The sequence below is a fragment of the Oratosquilla oratoria genome, chromosome 5, assembly GCF_046742065.1.
Source record: "Oratosquilla oratoria isolate Oo_2021 chromosome 5, ASM4674206v1, whole genome shotgun sequence".
NCBI classification, from domain to species: Eukaryota; Metazoa; Arthropoda; class Malacostraca; order Stomatopoda; family Squillidae; genus Oratosquilla; species Oratosquilla oratoria.
This window is the reverse complement of record NC_134781.1, coordinates 15,579,507-15,601,264: the sequence shown is the minus strand read 5'-3', so window position 1 is coordinate 15,601,264 and position 21,758 is coordinate 15,579,507. Positions and strand designations below refer to the sequence as shown.

At 44.8% G+C, this 21,758-nt stretch overlaps 1 long non-coding RNA gene across 1 annotated transcript in view; it reads right to left on the bottom strand.

Annotated features, from left to right (window-relative positions):
• Nucleotides 1-2,179: 2,179 nt before the first annotated feature.
• The window catches only part of LOC143025205 (uncharacterized), a 64,006-nt gene continuing 44,427 nt past the window's right edge, over nucleotides 2,180-21,758 (bottom strand). Inside the window, exon 3 of the long non-coding RNA XR_012966367.1 lies at nucleotides 2,180-2,329. This is a non-coding gene — a long non-coding RNA (uncharacterized LOC143025205). The remainder of the gene's footprint in view (nucleotides 2,330-21,758) is intronic.

Genomic DNA, 21,758 nt, shown 5'->3' with positions numbered 1-21,758 from the left:
GATGACGAAGAAGTACTGAGTCCAAATTTGAAGAAGAAACTTTCCAAATTCTGGGAACATTTTTTGGCTTCAGGTTTTCTGAAAAATGACGTCATGTAACGCGTGATTTATATATATATATATATATATATATATATATATATATATATATATATATATATATATATATATATATCCCAGCTGGTGGTGTCGTCCGAAGACTTCAGAGAATCTCCCCCATCTTCAAAACCCTTCATGTGGAGACGCAACCTCTAGGGGCTGCCACTCTGTTCCCGGACTGGGTCAGAACCAACAACCGTAGAATGATTCCATTCCTCAGTATTAAGCCTATTAGAAGCATAACCCCACATGACACAAGGAAAACGCATTCAACCACACTCAGATTTACATATTACAGAAACAATAAGACTCTTAGTTTCATGCACAACTGTAGTATATACATAAACGTACAATTGAACCAAATACCTTCAGATAAGGACCACCTCCGTATAGTGATTTTCCAACCAAGAAGGGCACTGATTTCAAATGGTGCTAGAACCTCGCCTTCCCTCTACCCACCAGTTGAAACCAGGCTCCCCATTGGCTGATACGAGTGCAAGCGTCATCACTATTGGTGGGTTTGAATTCTGTCGACGTTAGCGAAGTTAAGAGGGGGGAAAAAAATCTTCCGAGCCGGATCGTTGACAATCTTCTGTTTTGTAGTCTTTACTGACGAGATCCTGAGGCGTCCGGGGTCCTTGTACAAATGACTAAACTAAAGAGGAACAGAAAAATAGACTTACGTGATAAGAAGTTGGGCACATCGTCGAAATCAATGACCACTGATCGCTACAAAACCATATTTTTAAATCCTTCTGTAAAGTAGTCAATAAAGAAATTAGTCACAGCTCTCGTTTATTATGAAAATACTTGCATGAAGCATCTTCATATGCTAACAAGAAATCCTACAAATAATATGTTAATCTAATTTGGGGTCTCGGACAGGGATACTATATATATATATATATATATACATATATTATATATATATATCTATATATATATCTATATATATATATATATTTTTTTTTTTTTTTTTTTTTTTTTTTTTTTTTTTTTTTTTTTTTTTTTTTTTTTTTTTTTTTTTTAAATCTGCATGCTCTACTGTCGGAACGCACTGTCCAGAGTTCGACCCGCCTCCCTCTGGCTGGTCATTTCCAAAGACGTCGCTCTGTTTCGCTCATCCACCTCACTCCCAAATTGTCATATCAATATGAAAATACATTATTCAACTTCTACACAGTGGGATCCATATTCTAATTACCCTAATGTGCTCTGCTCAGTCGCGCTTCTGCATACGACAGATCACAGGCCGAGAGAGAGAGAGAGAGAGAGAAAGGGGGGTAGTGGTTGGGGCCGGCGTCCGTGTCTTGGCCGAAATTTTTAGAAGGAAAAGGAGGAACAAAGAATCATAAAAAGGAAAAAAAACTCGAAAAAGGGCAACACAAACAATGCTAGTCGGTACTTGAACAGACACTATTGTAGGGCTGGAAAACAATATTGGTTTCGTGAGAGTCCCTGGCGCCCGAAGCTGAGGACTTCTGTCTCTGGAGTAGTTACCTTATATGGAGTTCTTCTAAAAGACTCGTTGGTAGCGTCAGCGGACACGCGAGGAAAAGAATGTATAAAAAGACCAATTCGGATGATACTATAGTAAGCCATATTCATGTTTCTTCTTGTCAATCAACTGAAATCTTAGGGGAAATTGACTTCGACTGTGTGTGTACTGAAAGAAGACCTTACCAACGGTCTCTTGACTCCTTAAGACCTAAAGCCTGTTGTCACGGGTCTTCTAGTCAATAGCTGCAAGATAACTTGCCCGGTAAGTATGTGTGGACACTAAGATAGTTTCGAGACATGTTGACTAACTTTCCGTTGACAATGGGCAAGTTGAGGGGTAGTTTACAAGTCGCTAGCACTAGAGGCTACTAAACCAACTCCGTGTCGAGAAGTAGGTTTTAGGTAAGAATGAGGAACATTTAGTCAAACAGCGTCAGCCAGGATTGTTCAAACGTGAAAGTTGTTTTGCATACTTGTTAACCGCACCAAGAAGCAAAAATATGTCCTACTCAATCTAGGTGCTCTTGGAGAGAAAAAAAAAAATGCTCCCTTGTTTCCTCCTTTTGATAATTACCTGCAAGTCTACATTAACCATTCTCTTTGAGGAAAATCCGGGTCGTGGGTGAGCTCTCTTCTTTCTTCATTTTCCTCTTCCTACAACATCATCGTCTTCGTCGGCCGTTCCTCCCTGGCAAGACCCTATCATTCTCGCTCCAGCGTTGTCATCGACCTGTCGAGAAAGAACACAATATATGAGGCTTCTACAAGCTTTACCGTTAGCGGAAGACAAAGAAGTTGGTGCAACAGTACAAAGAAAATATGTCAATCATGAAACAAAGCAAATTAATTGTCTTGTATACACAGTCATTCGAATTTGACTTACACCACTCGTCAAAAACTGGAACCAATCAGAATAGACAACTGGGCCTGAATCGTTATCATATGGTATTGTAATACTCTACATTTGGAATGAATTTCTGGCCATTAATCATAGCCGCATCCTCAATGTTGAGACATGGAGAGAGAGAGAGAGAGAGAGAGAGAGAGAGAGAGAGAGAGAGAGAGAGAGAGAGAGAGAGAGAGAGAGAGAGAGAGAGAGAGAGAGAGAGAGAGAGAGAGAGAGAGAGAGAAAGAGAGAGAGAGAGAGAGTGTGTGTGTGTGTGTGTGTGTGTGTGTTTCACGGCAACAGCAGTCCATACAAACGCGGCTTAAAATAAAAATGGGTGATACGGATGATTTATGCCCACGGAGGGTATGAATAATTTTAGCAGCCGTCATTAGTTACCCAGCGAGAATCGAGATTACAAGAAGATGAAAAAGAAAGAAAGAAAGAAAGAAAGAAAGAAAGAAAGAAAAAATAGAAAGAAATAGTAGTGCCGGCACGGGCAAAGACAAAACAAAACAGGCGCCCGACTCTGAGCAGAGACAAAAGCGTACTGCGCATGCGTGTCGCCCGCCGACGACGACGACGACAACGTCTGGCTCAGCAGCCGAGCAATGTCGTCAGCTCGCTCCCCCCACCCCCCAAACTCCTCCCACCCTCTTCAAGACGCGTTCTGGCCCCCTCAAGAAGTAATCCTGCAGCCCCCCACCCCCAAGCTCCCCCCCCCTTCTCTCCCTGCGGCGTTAGGGCGAAGAAAACACGGGGACCATCCACGGCTCGATCAACAACAGACTCTCACAAGAAGATGGCTCCCATTCCCACCCCCTCTCCCGCTTTCATGTCCCCTCCATTTTCGGTTTTATTTTATTTTCTTTTTTGTGCGCCCGTTACCTTGAAGTAATTTAACGAATCTGAAACCTAAATGCATCTTAGGCACATCTCCATCTCTCTAGAACGGTCTCCGTTTCTTCGTTTAGCGTAGCTTGATCTCGTTAGTCCGCCTGTTAACTTGGAGTAACCTCATCAGATTCAAAAGCCTAACTTCATTCGTGTTATTTGTTTAAGGCTCGTTTCACACGCATCGACTTTTCGCCGTGCGCCGTCCACAAAATGAAGCCATGTTTGAAATAAACATGGGTGTCTATGGACGTTTTCACACGTCACGACCACAACTACGAGTGAAAACGCCAATAAATACCCATGGTTATTTGAGAGTACGACGTCGTGTCGTGGACGGCACACGGCGAAAAGTCGATACGTGTAATAAGTCCCCATCAATGAGATGCGTTTAATCCGAATCCTTGCCAGGCAGTTTTATTCACCTCGTATGGATTTTGCTTAACGTCACGAACTCCCCCTATCAGGAGGCTAGAACGATGCCCCTTACAGAGGACTTTGTAGCCTGGAATTTAATTATCCATGCCATTGGTCCAACTCGCTGGCGGCAGGGTTCGAACTACTGTCACCTCGACCTCCGCCACAAGTAGCGACGCTCTAAGCCAGTCAGCCAGAGAACATCCTCGTATGGGAAAAATATAAAATCTTCATCGGAACTCTTTCGAGATGACCCCATATAAGGTAATGACGGCATACGAGTATTTTATGCAGATGATACTTAAGGACTTCGTGACACTCCCAGTCTGTATTTCTTCGTGATTTGGGGATATTCTCCACTTCCAACTTTCCGGCCATTTTACCTTGGCTTCTGTAATAATGCCCTCATCTTGCTATCCGGCGACAAGACACAGAAGACGATTTTTAAGGACCTTCACCGTGTCCACATATATGGAAAGGAAGGGAGGGAGGTTCTGAAATGTATAGCCTTTCTTCATCTCACGAATTTTGTGAGAACTACTAAAAAAAAAATTCTCCAACTTCATCCACATTCTTTGGATGGTCCACCTCCTTATCTCACCTTCCTTTCCAGCTTTCCACTTTCTCCTTGGCACTTCCCTCCTCCCCACCCACCCCCATTTCCTTAGGGTCCATCCTCTTTCATCTACAAATGTCTTCCCCTTTCCTCTCCTCTTCCTCTACCTACTTCCCGTCTTCCTTTTCCCCCGTAGATTTTCTTTCTCCCGAAAAATCTGGATCTAACTTGAACCCAGTAATTAACTCTTCGCTTTTTCTTGTTTCAGTTTCACACACGAAAACGTCGTGTACCCGTCATAAGTTAGATCCCACCAATGAATTAATCAATAGAAAAACAAATGTGTCGTTTACAGACCCAGAACCAAGATATTTTCTCGTACAATGTTATGTCTGCAAGTCTGGGAGATACTATAAACTTGGACTTGTCCATTTTCCACGAGGTGGCATAAATACAACCGTACTGGAAGTAATGAACGAAACTGAAAATCTTAGTCAAGAAACGCACATACGCGCTCAATAAAACACTACACAGAAAACAGTACGTGTGTGTGTGTGTGTGTGTGTGTGTGTGTGTGTGTGTGTGTGTGTGTGTGTGTGTGTGCGTGTGTGTGTGTGTGCGTGTGTGTGTTTGCTGCGCCCTGGTAAACCAGACCTACACACTAACAGACACCACCACCCCCATCCCACCTCAGGTAAGGCATCTTACGAAACCTCTTCACCCACCCCATCCTCCCATCCCCTTCCCGCTTCAACTCGAGACTGCCTCTTACCCCCCCCCTTTACGGCTCGAGTTCCCATATGCTGCCCTACTTCCGGCCCTTCCCCCCCTACTCAAGCCCCCCTCCTCCCTCTCCCCCCATTCCACTCTTCTTCCCTTACAACTCAGCTCAACCCTACCTATCCCTCACCATCTATCCTCCCTGAAAGAAAAAAAATCGTGCACGTCTCAGCTCACGCATCTATCCTCCACCTACTCCTAATTTACTACTCCAAACTATCCATTACCTAACCCCTCAGGCCTTTGCCTGTCCACAGCATTCCCATCTATCCCTCTTCCTATCTTCACACCTAGCCTACTATCCCTTCCAATGTATATGGCTGACTTTACTATACCCGTCATCCTATCCCTGCCTCTCCCAACCACCCCCAATCGACCTACCTCACCCCCCCAACTCCACTCCACTCCACTCCACTCCACTCCACTCCACCACCACACTTAAGACTAACCCGTCCCTCTCCAACCAAATCCATTGTCCTCTTGCTCCATAGAACGAAAACCCTTCCCTGCCCTAAGTGTGTCATGACTGGTCTCCCATGTCCTCTCCCCACCCCCCAACCACCCCCTCCCTACCCCCTACCACTCACCACTCACCACCACCACCTACTCCAACAACTCCCACTCCCACTACTGCTGCTGGTGTTGCCGGGTATGCTGCTGCTGCTGCTGCTGCTGCTCCTCCTCCTCCTCCTCCTCCTCCTCCTTCTCTTCCTCCTCCTCATCGTCCTCTTCTTCTTCCTCATCATCATCCTCTTCTTCTTCCTCGTCGCCCTCTTCTTTTTCTTCCTTGTATTCCTCCTCCTCACCGTCCTGTTCTTCTTCCTCCTCCTCCCCTTTGTCGTCCTCTTTCTCCTCGTCATCCTTTTCTTCTTCCTCTTCCCCTCCTCGTCGTCCTCTTTCTCCTCGTCATCCTTTTCTTCCTCCTCCCCTCCTCGTCATCCTCTTCATCATCATCATCCTCGCCGTCCTGTTCTTCTTCCTCCACTCCTCATCGTCCTCTTCCTCTTCCCTGCCGTCCTCTTAATCCTCCTCCTCCTCGTCCTCTTCTTCTTCTTCCTCCTCTTCCTCGCCGTCCTCTTCCTTCTAGTCGTCCTCGTTCTTATACCACAGTCACAAGTGTGGAAAAATACTCAACTTAGTACACCTCGACAGGAGTTCGGGAAGTCTCGGGGAGTTCGGGAAGCTTCGGGGAGTTCGGGAAGTCTCGGGGGCTCTACTTTCTACCTAGCGAACTCCCAAGTCTTGGGATCTGTCGTCCTTGAAGGCCCTTGACTTTTGAATCCAAAAGAGTGGACATACAGTGTCATGAACCAGGAACGAATGTATAATTCTGACAGTGAATTATAACATAGAGGGAAGAATTACCAATACATCTTCATGGTCCGCGGTAAATTTGTACAACTTTCCCGCGCAAAATACTCGTTGAATTCCCCCAACGTAAACAAATTCGTATACACTGCTCTAAAACCTTATCCAAAAAACACCGAAACCACTTGAAAAAAAAAAAAAAAGTCTCAATCTCACCTGAAATCGAAGTCGATACCCTGGAAGTCCATTCATAGTGAAAGCAGAACCGGCAAGTGAAACCTAACACAAACCATTCAAAGAAACCCCCTTTTCAGAACGCCCACAAAACCCCTTACAATGTCCTTCAAGATCCCCCTTCCCCCCTCAAAAACCTGCCAAAAAGCTAAGAAAAAAAAAGAGCTAAAAAGAGCTAAAAAATAAAAAGCTAAAAAAAAGGCTAAAAAATCTAAGAGCTAAAAATATCTAAAAAAGAGCTAAAAAGCTAAAAAAAGAAAAAGAAAAAAAAGGAGCTAAAAACTCCTACAAAGTCCTTCAAGACTCCCTTCTTCCCCACTCAAAAACCTCCCCAAAGCTCCCGAAAAAGAAAGTGCCACGAGACGCGTCCCCGGCCCTCATACAGAACTTCCAGAATCTTCTTACGTCTCCCTCCTTCCACAGGCACTCAAGAATCCAGGAAGACGGAGCACACCCGTTTCTCCTTCCCCCTTCCCCTTCCCCCCTTACCTTCTCCCTTCCCCTCCCCTCTTATCGCCTTCCCCCTCCTCTCCTCAAAAAGTCCTTCCACTTGTGGGTCGAAAGCTCCGGAGACGCGCTGTCTTCGGTCTTATGTGGGTGTTGAGGACAACGAAGGAAGAGGCGAGGAGAGGCGTCAGTGTATCTGTCTTGGGTGGAGTGGTTATGGTGGTGGATGTGGTGGTGGTGGATGTGGTGGTGGTGGTAGTGGTAGTGGACGTGGTGGTGGTGGGTGTGGATGTGGAGGTGGAGTTGTGGTGGTGGAGTGGAGGTGGGAGTGGAGGTGGTGGAGCGGTGGTGGTGGATGTGGTTGTGGTAGCGATGTGGTGTGGTGATAGTGATGCGGTGTGGTGGTGGTGGTGGTGGTGGATGTGGTTGTGGTGGATGTGGTTGTGGTGGTATGGTGGAGTAGGAGGAGGAGGAGGAGGAGGAGAAAAACATGGAATAATAGGAAGGGAATATGAAGACACTGGAAGACTTTAAAAGTGAACGAATTGCTGAAAAGGGAAAAAAAATAAAGGGGAAGAGAGAAGGAAGATGACGAAAAGGTTCTATCAAGGTAGACATGGAGGAAGAAATTATGTTCGAGGGGGGGAGGGGGACGGTTGGGGATAAAAAAAAAAATGGGGGGGGGAGGGGACGGTTGGGCGTCTTCAACTGACTACGGACAAAGAAAACTACCGAAGTCTTAAAGTTGTCTACGTAGCCACCAGGTAGTTCCTCGTCCTTCTTTAACGGCCCTCTTTCTCCCGTTCTCAGACGAGTTGCTTTTTGGAGTATTCCAACTCCACATCCATCCATCCATCCATCTGGGCGTACTTACATGTCTTCGATCTGGCGTTATGGTATGTTGTATTCATACGAAATAAACCCCTCAACTTCGGATGAAGACAAAACATAACCCTTTCAATGAATTTGTATTCGTTCTTGTAGACATTTGGAAACCATTATGAACTGAAAGAATCGTGGGTCTATGCGAAGAAAGGAAGGACAGAGACCTTAGTAGCTAGCAAGACTAATCAAGGTTCTACGCTCTGAAGGTTATATATATATATATATATATATATATATATATATATATATATATATACGAGTATGTATACATGTATATATATATATATACGAGTATGTATACATGTATATATACATATATGTATATATATATATATACATATATATGTGTGTATATATATATATATATATATATATATATATATATATATATATATATATATACGGTTTTGCCACCACCATCAAAGCCTCTAACAGCCACATTCATATCATTACATTACATTACCTGACCTGACCCAACCCGAACTTCGGGACTTTATCAAATAACATCTACACACTGAAGCTTATATATACGTGATTATACATACATACATACATATACCAAAGGCTTTTTCCCCCTACACGGGGGGGTAGCCAAAAAGAAAAAGGCATAGAAACCACTCCCACCCATTCCATTTCCCATATACTCCACTCCCCTCCACCCTCCTCCTTCGTGATTATACCCACCATTAAAGCCTATCTAACCAACACAAAATTCATGACATGACATGACCTGACCCTCGGGATTTAATCTGATAAAATCTGATTCAAGAACAATATCTTAGCCTCTCTGTACACAGCACCAAATCCTCTTCATCCGTTAGAGCTAAAAAAAAAAAAAAAAAAAAAAAAAAGTATACGGATCCGAGGCCCGACAGTCTTCCCGAAGAACACAACACGGGTCACCCCGAGACTCTGTAGAACGAGGAGTAGCTTATAACATGTTGAGGTCAGCCTGGTGTCGCACTAATCCTACACATGTATGGACCCACAGATTCTCCCGTTTTTTTTTTTGTTTTTTGTTTTTTTGTGGGCTGGCGGAAACGATGGAGAATCTAACGTACGTAGGAAAGAGAGGAAGAGATCTCTGATGGAGAATGAGGGAGAAAGAAGGAGAGAGAGAGAGAGAGAGAGAGAGAGAGAGAGAGAGAGAGAGAGAGAGAGAGAGAGGGGGGGGGCTAGACTAGAGGGAGGGGGAGGGAGGGAGGGGAGAAGGGAGAGAGAGGGAGGGGGAGGGAGGGAGGGGAGAAGGGAGAGAGAGGGAGGGGAGAGCGAGGGAGGGGAGAGCGAGGGAGGGGAGAGAGAGAGGGAGGGGAGAGAGGGGGAGAGAGAGAAGGGATAGAAAAGGAGGGGGAGGAGAGAAGAGAGACGGGGAGAGAGAAAAGGTGGAGAAGGAGAGATAAGAGAGAGAAGAGAGGAGAGAGAAGAGGAGAGAGCAAAGAGAGGAGAGAGAGGAGAAAGTAGAAAGAAGGAAAGAGTTGAGGAGGAGGAGAATGAAAAATACATTTAAAAATAATCCCCAGACAAATGTACTGGAAGTGACAAAACCCAAGTCTGACCACGTCAGTATTTTGCCGTTCCATATATATTTTTCTGTTTAATAATATTAGTACTTTTTACAGCTCCTAAATACATCGAGTAAACTAGAGCGAGCATTAAACAATTTTACGCTTTCAGCCTTGAACTCGACGACCCTGGCTAGAACCTAACTCAAACTCGTTCTCTATTGCAAACGCCGAGATCCAAGTTCCTAGACCTTTATACAACGCGGAAGACATTCACATATAGATCTATGAAATATCCCTGCCACTCTATGGGAGGTGTTCAGAGACCGTTGCTCCGTACCGTGGGGCTGCGGGTAATCAGTGACACATGAGGTATTATTAACAGTCTCCACTCGAGATGAATGAAAACTTGCCTCGGAGACCATACCATACAACAAATGTGAACTAGAGACGTCACCAGAAGTAAAGCTGTGACATCCCTTGCACAGAGGTTTTCATCAAGGGCTTTAACGAGGGTGATGCAGGCAAGGTCATCATATTAAGACAGTAAGGCAGGACTCGTAGTAATGGATTCATATTGGGCAAATTTAGGTTTAAGAAGGAAATAGGCAAGAAATAGTTTACCAAGAGTGATTCACGAATAAAATAGACTTAGTAACGATTATAATTTATTTTATATTATTTGTTTTTGTTTTTGTTTTGTTATCATTTGTCTGTCTGATTTTCATTTATTATTAGTTATATGTCAATATAATTATGATTTACTATTTACCTGTTTGTTTATTATTTAACTATACCTAAGCATTTATGTATTTTATTTGTTATTTACATTATAGTTTTTATTTATTTTTTATTATTATTAAGATTTTTTTCGCATCCGACCTAGATATGGACCAAAAGGTCTCCTGTCGGCATGCTCCGCCTTTGTAATCCTTAGTAATCCTTAGTAACCATGTAATGAGCGCCGAAACTATTGGTTGTTGTAAGAGATGAGGTAAATTTATGGATAGGGGTGATAGGTGGTTATGGACATGGAACTACCTAGTGTAAGCCTTATGGTCTCTTACAGTCTCCCTCATTCTTATGTACATTTCATTTATACTTCTGCAGTCAGCCCAGTTACGGACCAAAAGGTCTTCCCCTAGTCTGGTCTTTTACTAAGCAAATGCCGGTCGGCTGGTTGGTTGGCTAAGATACTCCATGCTACAACACGCCAACCCAAGCCAAGCCAAGCCAAGCTAAGCGAACCCAACTACCGCCGCTCCACCCGAAGCGGGAAGTTTCGACCTCAACGCCACCAAGAGCAAGCAAGAGTTCTGCCTGACCTTCCCCCCCACCCCCATCCCCCCTTTCCCCCCATCCAACGCCGCCATCGGGGATGAGATGGGAGGTGGGGGGAGGGGGGTTGATGGCTCCACGCTCGCTAATTTCGCTTGTCTTAGTCTACCGTCGGGGAGAGACGGGGCGTTGCCAGCGGCTGGCTTGCTTTCGTAGTAGAGGACGGAGACAGATACAGATGCCTGAGGGAGTCTTAATTCAGGGCCTGACAATCCCCAGCGAGCCGACGGAGATGGCGTCCAACCTCACCCACCCCCACCCCACACCCAACCCTCCTTCCATTCCCCCCGCGGAAAATGAAGGGAAACAAAAGAAGATTAGTGGAAAATGAGAGAGAGAGAGAGAGAGAGAGAGAGAGAGAGAGAGAGAGAGAGAGAGAGAGAGAGAGAGAGAGAGAGAGGAGAGAGGAGAGAGAGAGGGGGGAGGAGAGAGGGGGGAGGAGAGAGAGGGGGGAGAGAGAGAGGAGAGAGGAGGAGACAAGAGGAGAGGAGACAATAGGAGAGGAGAGGAGAGGAGGGGAGGGGACACGAGAGAGAGGAGAGAGAGGAGAGAAGAGGAGAGAAGAGGAGAGAAGAGAAGAGGAGAGGAGATGAGAGGACAGGAGAGGACAGGAGAGAGGAGAGAAGAGGAGGAGAGGAGAGACAGGAGAGAGATGAGAGATGAGAGAGAGGAGAATGGGGAGAGAAAGAGGAAGAGAGAAAGTGGGGGAGAGAAAGAGATGGGAGGAGAGAGAAGGGGAAAGAGTGTGGGGGGAGATTTCTTAATCTGATGTATATTTTATGGTGCCGCAATATCTGGGTCATACGGCACCGCTTACAAACTTTCTAAAGTTGTCAATGATGTAAACCGAAATTTACGTTTTCAATCAAAAAAAATTGGTATGGTATGATTAATAAAAAATAAATCCGTAAACATGATCGTGAAGAATAGGGAATGGGGTGAGTTAATAGGATGGAATAAAGACGTTCAGAAATGGAACTATATTTTTCTTAAAAGACCAGCGTCCTCTACGAACAGTACCTAATGTCCCGGGGAAGGTGTCTCCCGCGAAATGCAGAATACTCCGTCTTCATCGCGACAACGCAAGAGGTCTCGTTCTCGAAGATCCATCAGACTGGGACACTAATATGAAGTGAGTGTAGGCCTTATGGTCCCTTGCAGTCTCCTTCATACTCATGTTCTCAAGTGTCGTATTATCAGGGGGGGGACTAAGCAGTCATCGCAAAATGGTTGTTTCCCGGGACACGAGGTAACCATGCGTGGCCCGTTCGGAGACGTGTCCTTGCAAGTGTTGGTATGTCCACAGACAGAAAGCAAGAGGGAATATCTCATCCACCTTGGTAGTGACAACCAACCAAAGCCTCCCATCTGTACTCCCCGTATAGTGGAGTACACGTTGTGGAATGGAAAGGGGTTGGAAGGGGCAGTCTGAGTTGCTGCCTCTGTGGCCAGCTCATCGGCCTTACTCATTCCCTGGAATCCCTACATGTGCTGGAACCCAGCGAAACCCAGCGTTGTATGTAGCCTCTACTCTGGAGTAGGTCGAGCCACTCAAAAACAGGAGGATCAAGGGAAGAAGGACTAATATGTTCCATGGCTGAGGGAACACTACGAGCGTGGCTAAAAATTGTAAAAGATACAACGAGAAGGAGAAAGATGATCCTTAAAGCTAATGGCAGATACTTCTGGCGTAAAAACCGAAGCTACGCTGGGGAAGCTCCCACCTCGACCGAATGAAGGGAATATAACGCCATATCCAAACCTAGCATCAGATTTGAGTCGTCTGTAAATACTGGGATGGAATCTGAATGTGTGGATCAGTTTCTAGGATCAGTGTATGGTACTCGTAAACTGGTCACACATTTCTATTAGGGATATCAGGGCTACAGGCAGTAACTTTGGGGGAATTGCCAGCAACAGCCTATAGGAAATCGACAGGGACATACAAAAATGGAAGGTACATTTAATGTTGTCATGGCACATGCTACCCTGATGCTGAAAGGTTTAGGAAAGCTTGGATGATATGGTGTAAGCGGGTATGCTTTTTCAAAGCATACCTGCGAAACTAGTCAGGAATAAACTCAAGACCAAGACTCCTGTGTTTCCTACTCCGCTTACGTCAACCTGTCAGAGTGTCTGAACACTTGGATATGTATATAACTGTGAGCGCGAGTCTTGGGATACTGACGTACAAGAAACCGACCCAGGAAGACTCTGAATTTGATACCAGCATCTCGGGAGTAAGGTCTACCGACGGAAGTCCAATGGAAGGACGCCTGCATCCATCAGCATGTTTGATACCAAAGATGAGCGGAACGCACCAGTCGCTAATCCAGCGTTTCTCAACCTTTTTACCCTTGCGTAACCTTTAAAATAAATTGCATGTCTCAAGGAACCCCTGCCCATAAAAACACACATATACCATATCTTTCTCATTTTATTTTCATCGTCATAATAGGTTAGATAGGATAATGTCTATATTACATTATTACAATAACCAAGAATATGTCGTGCGTGTTTAATTATATTACATATGAAATTGAACCCCTGCCCCCGCCAAAAAAAAATATACCATATCTTTCTCATTTTATTTTCATCGTAATAATAGGTTAGATAGGATAATGTCTATATTACATTATTACAATAACCAAGAATATGTCGTGCGTGTTTTATTATATTACGTATATGAAATTAAATAAAAAATCGAAAGTGCATTAGCTTATCTCACTTGTTCTCGCGGAACCCTTAGGAAACTTTTGCGGAACCTTAGGGTTCCAGGGAACCTTGGTTGAGAAACTCTACTCTAAGCGAACGCCGTCATGGTACACCGAGTTTAACACACGATGTCGAGCTTCAGTAGCAGATGAGTAGATGTCACAACCGTACTTCAACTTTGAGAGGATAATTGTTGGGTATAATAGGTCTGTCTGTCGGCACCCCAAGAGCTATGGGCCAAATCTCTAAGGCAGCGTTTCCCAACCAACCAGGGTTCCCCGGAACCCTAAGGTTCCGCAAAAGTTCCCTAAGGGTTCCGCGAGAACAAGTGAGATATACTAATGCACTTTTGATTTTCTTTATTTAATTTCATATACGTAATATACTTAAACACGCACGACATATTCTCGGTTATTGTAATAATGTAATATAGACATTATCCTATCTAACCTATTATTACGATGAAAATAAAATGAGAAAGATATGGTATATGTCTTTTTTTGTGCAGGGGTTCCTTGAGACATGCAATTTATTTTAAAGGTTACGCAAGGGTAAAAAGGTTGAGAAATTCTGCAGTCTAAGGAGTGACATTGCTTTCATACAAGTAGCCTTAATATAAAGAAAGTGGGGTACCCAAGTCAGGGAGCTGTCAAATATTAGTGTCCCGGGAAGCGGGTTTCCTCTGCACAAGAGACTCTTCTTTCATATAGATACAAGTCTGGGTCAGGTGGAACACCACAGAGGCAGCAAAAGTGTATGACTTTTTGAAACGGGGAATTTAATGTAGCATATTTGTTTTATATGGTTGTATCTTATTTACAATGTTTCCTGTACTTTTGTTATTGTACCATTATTATTGGGAGTGCTGATAAAAGACCACATGTCACCTGGTAGAAATATTAGTGTGTGGGAGAGACATATGGGTTGGTGAGAGAAAAAAAAAAAAAAAAAATCCTCGAGTTGTAGCCCACTCAGGAATCCGATTAATTGCCAATTACAGTTTCCTCTCTGGTATCCCTGCTGCAGAGGAGATTGATAAGTCATCGAAGTATAAGCTGCCACGAACTCCTTCTGGAAGCACACCGATGACACTGTTTAAGGCCACAGCGAAAAGCGTGACATTGAGAGAATATCTCCTTGTGGCACGCCGTCTTCAAGTGAACGAGATAAAAACTATTGAATATTTTTTAAGAATTGCCGTAGCGCCAGACTGTGTGGTTTCATTTGTTCAATCTTCCAAAATAATGATCTTGTTTTACACTGTGACAGCAGGAGCAAGATTCTCATTAAAGCTGGTTGGAATAATTGGTGGTTGAGAGAGAGGCGGGATGGTTGATTGATTATATCTGATGGCGTGGAGGGAGGAGGCATACACCTTTGCTCCACCATTTTTTCTGGTCTAAATTGAAACTTCGTCTGGCACTACCGAGACTGGCTGAGCGGGTTAGGGCGTCGTTACTTGCGGCGAAGGTCGAGAGGATGGCGGTTCGAACCCTGCCACCGGCGAAGTTGAACTAAGGGCATGGTTCCTTAAATTCCACGCTACAGAGCCCTCTGTGAGGGGCACCGTCCTAGCCTTCCGTTGGGAGGAGTTTGTGACGTTCATCATCATATCTTGTCGCACCAGAACCGTGTCCATATAAGGGCAGTTTCATTTGCTTCCCTAAGGTCTTGGTCGGAGCAATGGGGACTCAATGGACATTCCCGGAGGACGTGGACCATCGTCTGTACTTCGCCACAGGGACATTGGGGGCTATTGGTGTATCCCCACTTGTGTTCAATCAAAAATCAATCAACTACCGAGACTAATAAACTGGGAATTAGCCAGTTCCAGAATGTCTTACTCAAGACGGTACCTCTTGAATTGTTGAGAACGTACTGGGTGAGCTTCTCTGCAGTGGAAACAGGTTTCGATTCACATTCTTGGGTAGCGTGTGAGTTAAGGGCAGAGCAGTGACTGCATCGGGGACCATTTGTATAGTTCTTTCCGTGACCAAACTCTTAGCATAGGTAACACTGATGGACAGTCAATAAAAGATTTTACTGGGAGAGAAATAGCACATACATCACTCGTTTGGAAAGATATGAACCGTAAAACGTGAGCATGATCATGTTGCCATTTCCTCGGATTATTGTAGCTCGTTGAACATTATCTGGCCATAATTGTAGGATATCATCTGAGAATTCAAACAAGTTCCGGTTGTATATACGCCCTTTGTAGTTATTGAACGTTCGGTAGGTTTGATTGAAATGAAAATCCTATCTGAGGGGCAAGGTAGATGTAGGAGTATCACTGATTTTGTTGTTTTAAGCCCGGATTAACACTTAATATATTTCTTGGTGACACTTTTTGGGAGGACTTCAATCTCCCTCGCTACATACTTTACCGCACGAATAAAGTTGCATTTGTTTACTTTGTAGTTTGCCACAAACCAGTAAGGTGGGTGGCGAACTTTGGGGCGAAGTTTTTCGTTTTCGAAGAGGTTGGGACAGTAATCATTTTCGCTGTCAACTAAAGTGTTTGATCCGTTTATTTCAGCAATTAGGTTATCATCTCCTAGATGTAGTGTATTTAGTACCTCATATGCAATTTTGGTAGCATTGTCGGACGTAAAGGTACCATAACATCGATTTGTGAGTGTCACCATCATATTTCAAACGGATACAGAGGACTTTCCCGAAAGGCTTGAAAGCTGAGTGAATCGCATGATATGACAGTGATGGCCAGACGTTTGTTATCTTGATTGTATCAAGACAAGACTCAATATGCGACCTACAGTGTCTTCCAGCATGGGGAGTGTAACAACCTCCAGCTTGTTCATGTGTTTCACTTCCATTATGACCAGAGGATATGATCCCGAAAGCCTGGTCGACCGCCTCTCGGGGGGCTTTGGTTTTCGTTTTTACCCATAAGTTGTGGAGTTGCTTGTTTGTCTCCAGGGGTCAAGGACAACCGTCTACTGGGATTACGAAAGGAGCGAGTGCTGGCCACCGCGGACGGGGTATCGCGTCCCCATGGGGGTCACTCGCAAAACCGCCCCCTCTTAATGTGAACGTTTGTCCGCGGCGGGGCTAAGACCTCCCTCCACAAATCGTCCCAGCCCAGACACCCAACCATCCGGCACAGGACGACCTCGTACGGTGTGATCCTTCTGATGAGCGGCACTGTTGGCCCGTACGGTTAGCCTGACACTGGGAACCTTTGGGTCAGGTCAACACTGGCGACCTTGCCAGGATGAGTAACCTTCTCCCCTTAAGTAAGGCGGAACAGGGGCCGAAGCCCCCCCTGTAGCCTCGCTCGTCAGGTCATTGGAACATGCAAGCACCCCCACCCTCGCCATCCCACCACAAGGGGAAGAGAAAGACAGAAGGGAAGAAAATTATAAAGAAAATTGGGGGAATAGAAGAAAACAAGTCGAGAGGAGTCTTAGCGAGACGCAAACTTAAAAAAATATGGAGGAAAACGAAAAAAATAAATAAAAATAAGACATGATGACAGAAGTAAAGCACAAATGTAAACAAAACTAAGGGCCTTGCCTAGCAACGCGAGGGACGCGTGTAAACCTACGCACAGAAAATCAAAAGAAGAATGAAGAAACTACAAACTAAGAAGAATAAAACCCCAAAATACATCTGAGAAAAAAAAATGGTTCCGGGGGAACACGAAGTATAGATGAAGCTGAAGCAGTTCCTTTGATGACTTATAAATATTTTGATGTTTCGTAACGACTCTTTTGATTCTTTGCATGCTCTGGAGTACGCAAGATCAAAGAAGCATGAGGAGTGTTCATACTAAGAAGAAATATGGAGTGTTCGTGTAGGAGTGCAGAGAGTGGGTGGAAAAATATTGTGGAGTGTTGGTTTCCGAAAACCGTGGAGTGAGAGATGCGAACTCGTAATGTACTAAGAGTTCATAGAGTATGTGGAGTCAAAAGCCCACTGAGAAAAAATAAAATAGAAATAAAATTAATTAATCAATTAATCAATTAATTTAAAAAAGTGCGTAATCGGAAGCATGTTGGTCTCGCATTCTTTTAGTTCTGGGTTCGAATCCCGCACTCATTTTCCGATTCCCAGCAGTGACTATTACCTTTCAAACTGTCCAAACGCATACGGCAAAGGTGTCGGCTTCGGACGCAGCTACTCAGCGCCTCCTAGTGTGGGCTCACCTTCACATTATTATCATTATTATTTTTTTTTTCTTCTAACGATTGTACTGTCTGAAGCGAGAGAGTTTATGTACTGGCTGTGACGAACCTATTTTATTAAGCTAGAGAACTGAGACCGGGTGATGAAAAAAATGCTTCAATAGTGCTGGAAAAGTTTCATCCTTGTAAGGAGCAGCTGTAGCCATTGTAACCAAAAATATAGGTTCTGCTACACTACCTAGACCTGACTTCAAGGAGAGCCGAGACCGGACATGTTCAAGAAACTTGTCTATGCAGATCCCTTCAGTCCCGAATGAAGCGTTAGGTCTCAAAACACAGTAAAAACACAAATCTGTGTGTGTCACCCATTGGGACATCGGGATAAACACAAAACTGTCGAGGAACTTTTGGATTTGACTGTGCGAGTGCTTTAAGACTTCCAAGAGAGTTTGCGATCTGGAAAGACGAGGTCCAAAGGCTGGAGGGGCAGGGAGGGAGGTTGACAGGGGGGGGAGGGAGGTTGAAGGGGGTGGGGGGAAGACTAGAGAGGAAGAGGAAGGGCATATGGAAACAAAGGAGGGGGATTAGACGGGGACACGAGAAAAACAAAAATGGACGACTCCTAACTTGTGGAGAAAGATGGAGCTGAATGAGGCAGGGAGGGAGGGAGGGAGGGAGGGAGGGAGGGAGAGAGAGAGAGAGAGAGAGAGAGAGAGAGAGAGAGAGAAGGGGCTAAATGAAGTTCTGCAGGTTAAGATCAAGGGAAAGGTATAAAGAGGAAGATGGCAAGGGAAGGAGAAAAGGAAATCAGAATGGCAGCATAAAGGCAGGAGGAGCGAACGTGATAAAATAAAAAGAAAAAGTGAAGAAAATGTTAGCTAAAGGTAAGATGACGGAAGAATAACTAAAAACGGGGGAATAACGGGGGAGGAAAATAAAACCGGGTGATGGTGACGGGAAACGAGTAGTGAGGGGTGGGGGGGGGAGAATGATAATTACACGAGTAAAGAGAAAGGTGGGGGGGAGAGGAGGAAACAGGGGGAAGGGAGACTTCTTCCTGTGGAATCCTGGAACGCCGGGAGGAAGAGAGTGGGGGGAGGGGGAGAGGGGGGTGGGGGGAGTCTGCCTCTTGTTGCTAGGCGCGCTCCCGTGTACACGACCAAAAACGAGATACATACTTACATACATTCCGGGAGAGAAATGAAACAGGCGTAGGATGCGTGTGATAATACACAATGTACAGACCCGCGATACACAAGTCTACCTGGAGACGATGTAGTATGGAAGGGGTGGGGGACGACGACGACGAGGAGGAGGTCACGAGAAGGTGCCTCAAAGGCCCTCCGAGAGCCGTGCCCACTAAGAAAGAATCCCCTTCCAGGGGAGGGGGGGGGAAGGCGAACGACACTGTCGCCTCTTCCTTCGTCGAGGAGAAGGCAAGAGCGATGGTAGCAACGCATAAAATGAGCGTGTTTTATTTGTGAGTGGGGGAGCGAGGGTCGAGGGGGAGAACAGGAGGAAGAGGAGGAGGAGGAAGAGGAGGAGGAGGAAAGGGAGGAGGAGGAGGAGGAAGTAGTGGAGGGCGAACGGGAAGAGGGCAGGCAGGGGGTCAATATTACAAGCTCCTACATCAAAGAGGTCATCAGAATTCATACAAGTTCAAAGTATCTTCTTCGGTAGTCTGCTCCTCCACCTCCAGGACCTACTACTCCACCTCCAGGACCTACTCCTCCACATCCATGTTGTCCACACCCTCCACACCAAAACCAACCACTTCTCATATATAAATAAAATAAAAATAAATTAACCCACCAACTTGGCCGTAATCAAGACGTCACTACTGTTTCTATGGCATCTCTGGATTCGCTCCCCGCCCCCATCAAAGGAAGCCCCCAATCCCCTCTTCAAGTAGCCCCCCCCCCTTCTTCCTCCTTCACTTCCCTCGGAAACAAACAAATAAATAAATAAATAAATAAACAAATATAATTCTCCTCCTATATCTTCTGCATTCGCCTAAAGCTTCCAGCATTGTCACAGATGTTGTTTCGTCCAAGAACAGATAATTCTATTCTGTTATGGGTCCTGGAGTCCTGGATCGACTGAACTCCCCCGAAAACCCCGTAGTAGCCATGGAAGACACTCCAACACTCCAAAAACACAAAAATAATGTTTTTAGATATAAAACCAATCAAGTGCAACACTGCATGTGTGTGTGTTTACTCAAGTAGCCAAAAATGTGTGTGTGTGTGTGTGTGTGTGTGTGTGTGTGTGTGTGTGTGTGTGTGTGTGTGTGTGTGTGCGCGTGTGTGTCCGCGCGCGCGTGTGTGTAAGTTACACACGTAGATTCACATGATGCGTGCCCACCCAATACACGTACATGTTTAAATACTATTTACTCAGTTTCGAAAAAAATAATAATAATAATAATAATTCCATCCCTGCGGTGAACTCGTTACTTTGTCGATAAAATATTAAATAAAAACGATCTAATAAAAACGGAAAAAGTGGAGAATAGACAGCAACTTCCATTCATTAACATTCAACCTCTACTCGTATCATTTTTCATACGCGAAGTTTTTATATACGCGCACGCGGAGAAGTATTCAAATGGGTAATACACCACGAAAAATGGATTGATACCGAAGACTTTCCCTCTCCCTCTCCCTCTCCACCTTTCGATCTCGCAGGCTCGAACTCGACTACCGAAGACTTTCCCTCTCCCTCTCCACCTTTCGATCTCGCAGGCTCGAACTCGACTTCGACTACATCGATTCAGTTCGATGGCACACGGACGAACCTCGAAGCTCTTGGCCGCTTCGAGGAGAGTTCTCGGAAATCGTCGCCAAGAAAACTCTTCGGGAGGAGTTTCGTTGGTCATGGAACGCTGAAGGCTCTTCAGGCCAGAGACAAACCCCATACCAGCAGCCATGAGCCTATACTTGCAGTAATGCTTATAAACTGGACAAATTTAGATTTAAGAAGGAATTAGGCAAGAATTGGTCGACGAATGGAATAAATAGTAACCATGTAGTAAGCGCTGAAACTATCAGTTGTTTTAAGAAACGATTACACAACTTTATGGATGGGGATGAGCGGTGGTGATGGATACGGAGCTGCCTAGTGTAGGCCTTATGGTCTCTTGCAGTCTCCTTCATTCTTATGTTCTTATGTACTTGGCATGAAAGTGGCGGAGGTGCCTAGTTAAATTTTAGGGTCAAGAGAATCAGGGTTATGATCAGGGAGAGAGGGGCGGGGATGTCTAAAAGACTGTTGACCCTAACGACCATAACCCAAGAAGCCTTAACCGAGTTCTCGGGGGCTCGGCCTGGGGCAGGGCAGGTGGCATTGGGGTCAGAGTGTAAACGTCTTTACGTCTGGTTAGATTTAGTTTATTTTTTCCCTCATGCAATGCCGGGTACCTGTGATACTTCCACAAATAATTCAGTTTAACGACACCAACTACCCTTCTTTCTACGAGGTGGCTAGCACGGTGCCTTCTTACTAAGAACCCTCTTACTAGGGACGATTCGAACTGCCTCCACTCCCAACCACCGCCACAACCAGCGACGCTCTATCTCGCTCGGCCGACGAACATCCCACTCCCATAAATACTTCCCGTTTTTCGTTTCATAGCAAAGAATAACCGTTGCAGTAAACAGAGGGAGCAACGGTAAACATTTCATAAATACTATTGTATTTGTACTTTTTTCGTACATAAACTTGCCTTCTGTTTGTTTTTTCTTCAAGACTTTCAGATACGAGAACAGAGAACTCCAAAATTGAATACATATTTCTTTGCTTAGTATGATTTTTAATGTAATTCCTTTCCTCTCAAACGTGTCCCCCTCCCATCCAATAAGCTGCCCATTCTGTTACTTCTTCGGTATTTCGAATGTTTCCCCTTAACAGAGTCCTTTCCATTTTTCCTCTTCATCCCGAGTTTCCAATTTTTTTTACCACTTATTTCACTCCTCTTTCCTCCTGTTCTTTCCAAAATATAACCTTATTCCACTCCTCATCCTCCTCTTCCCCCACGTTCCTCCTATCCC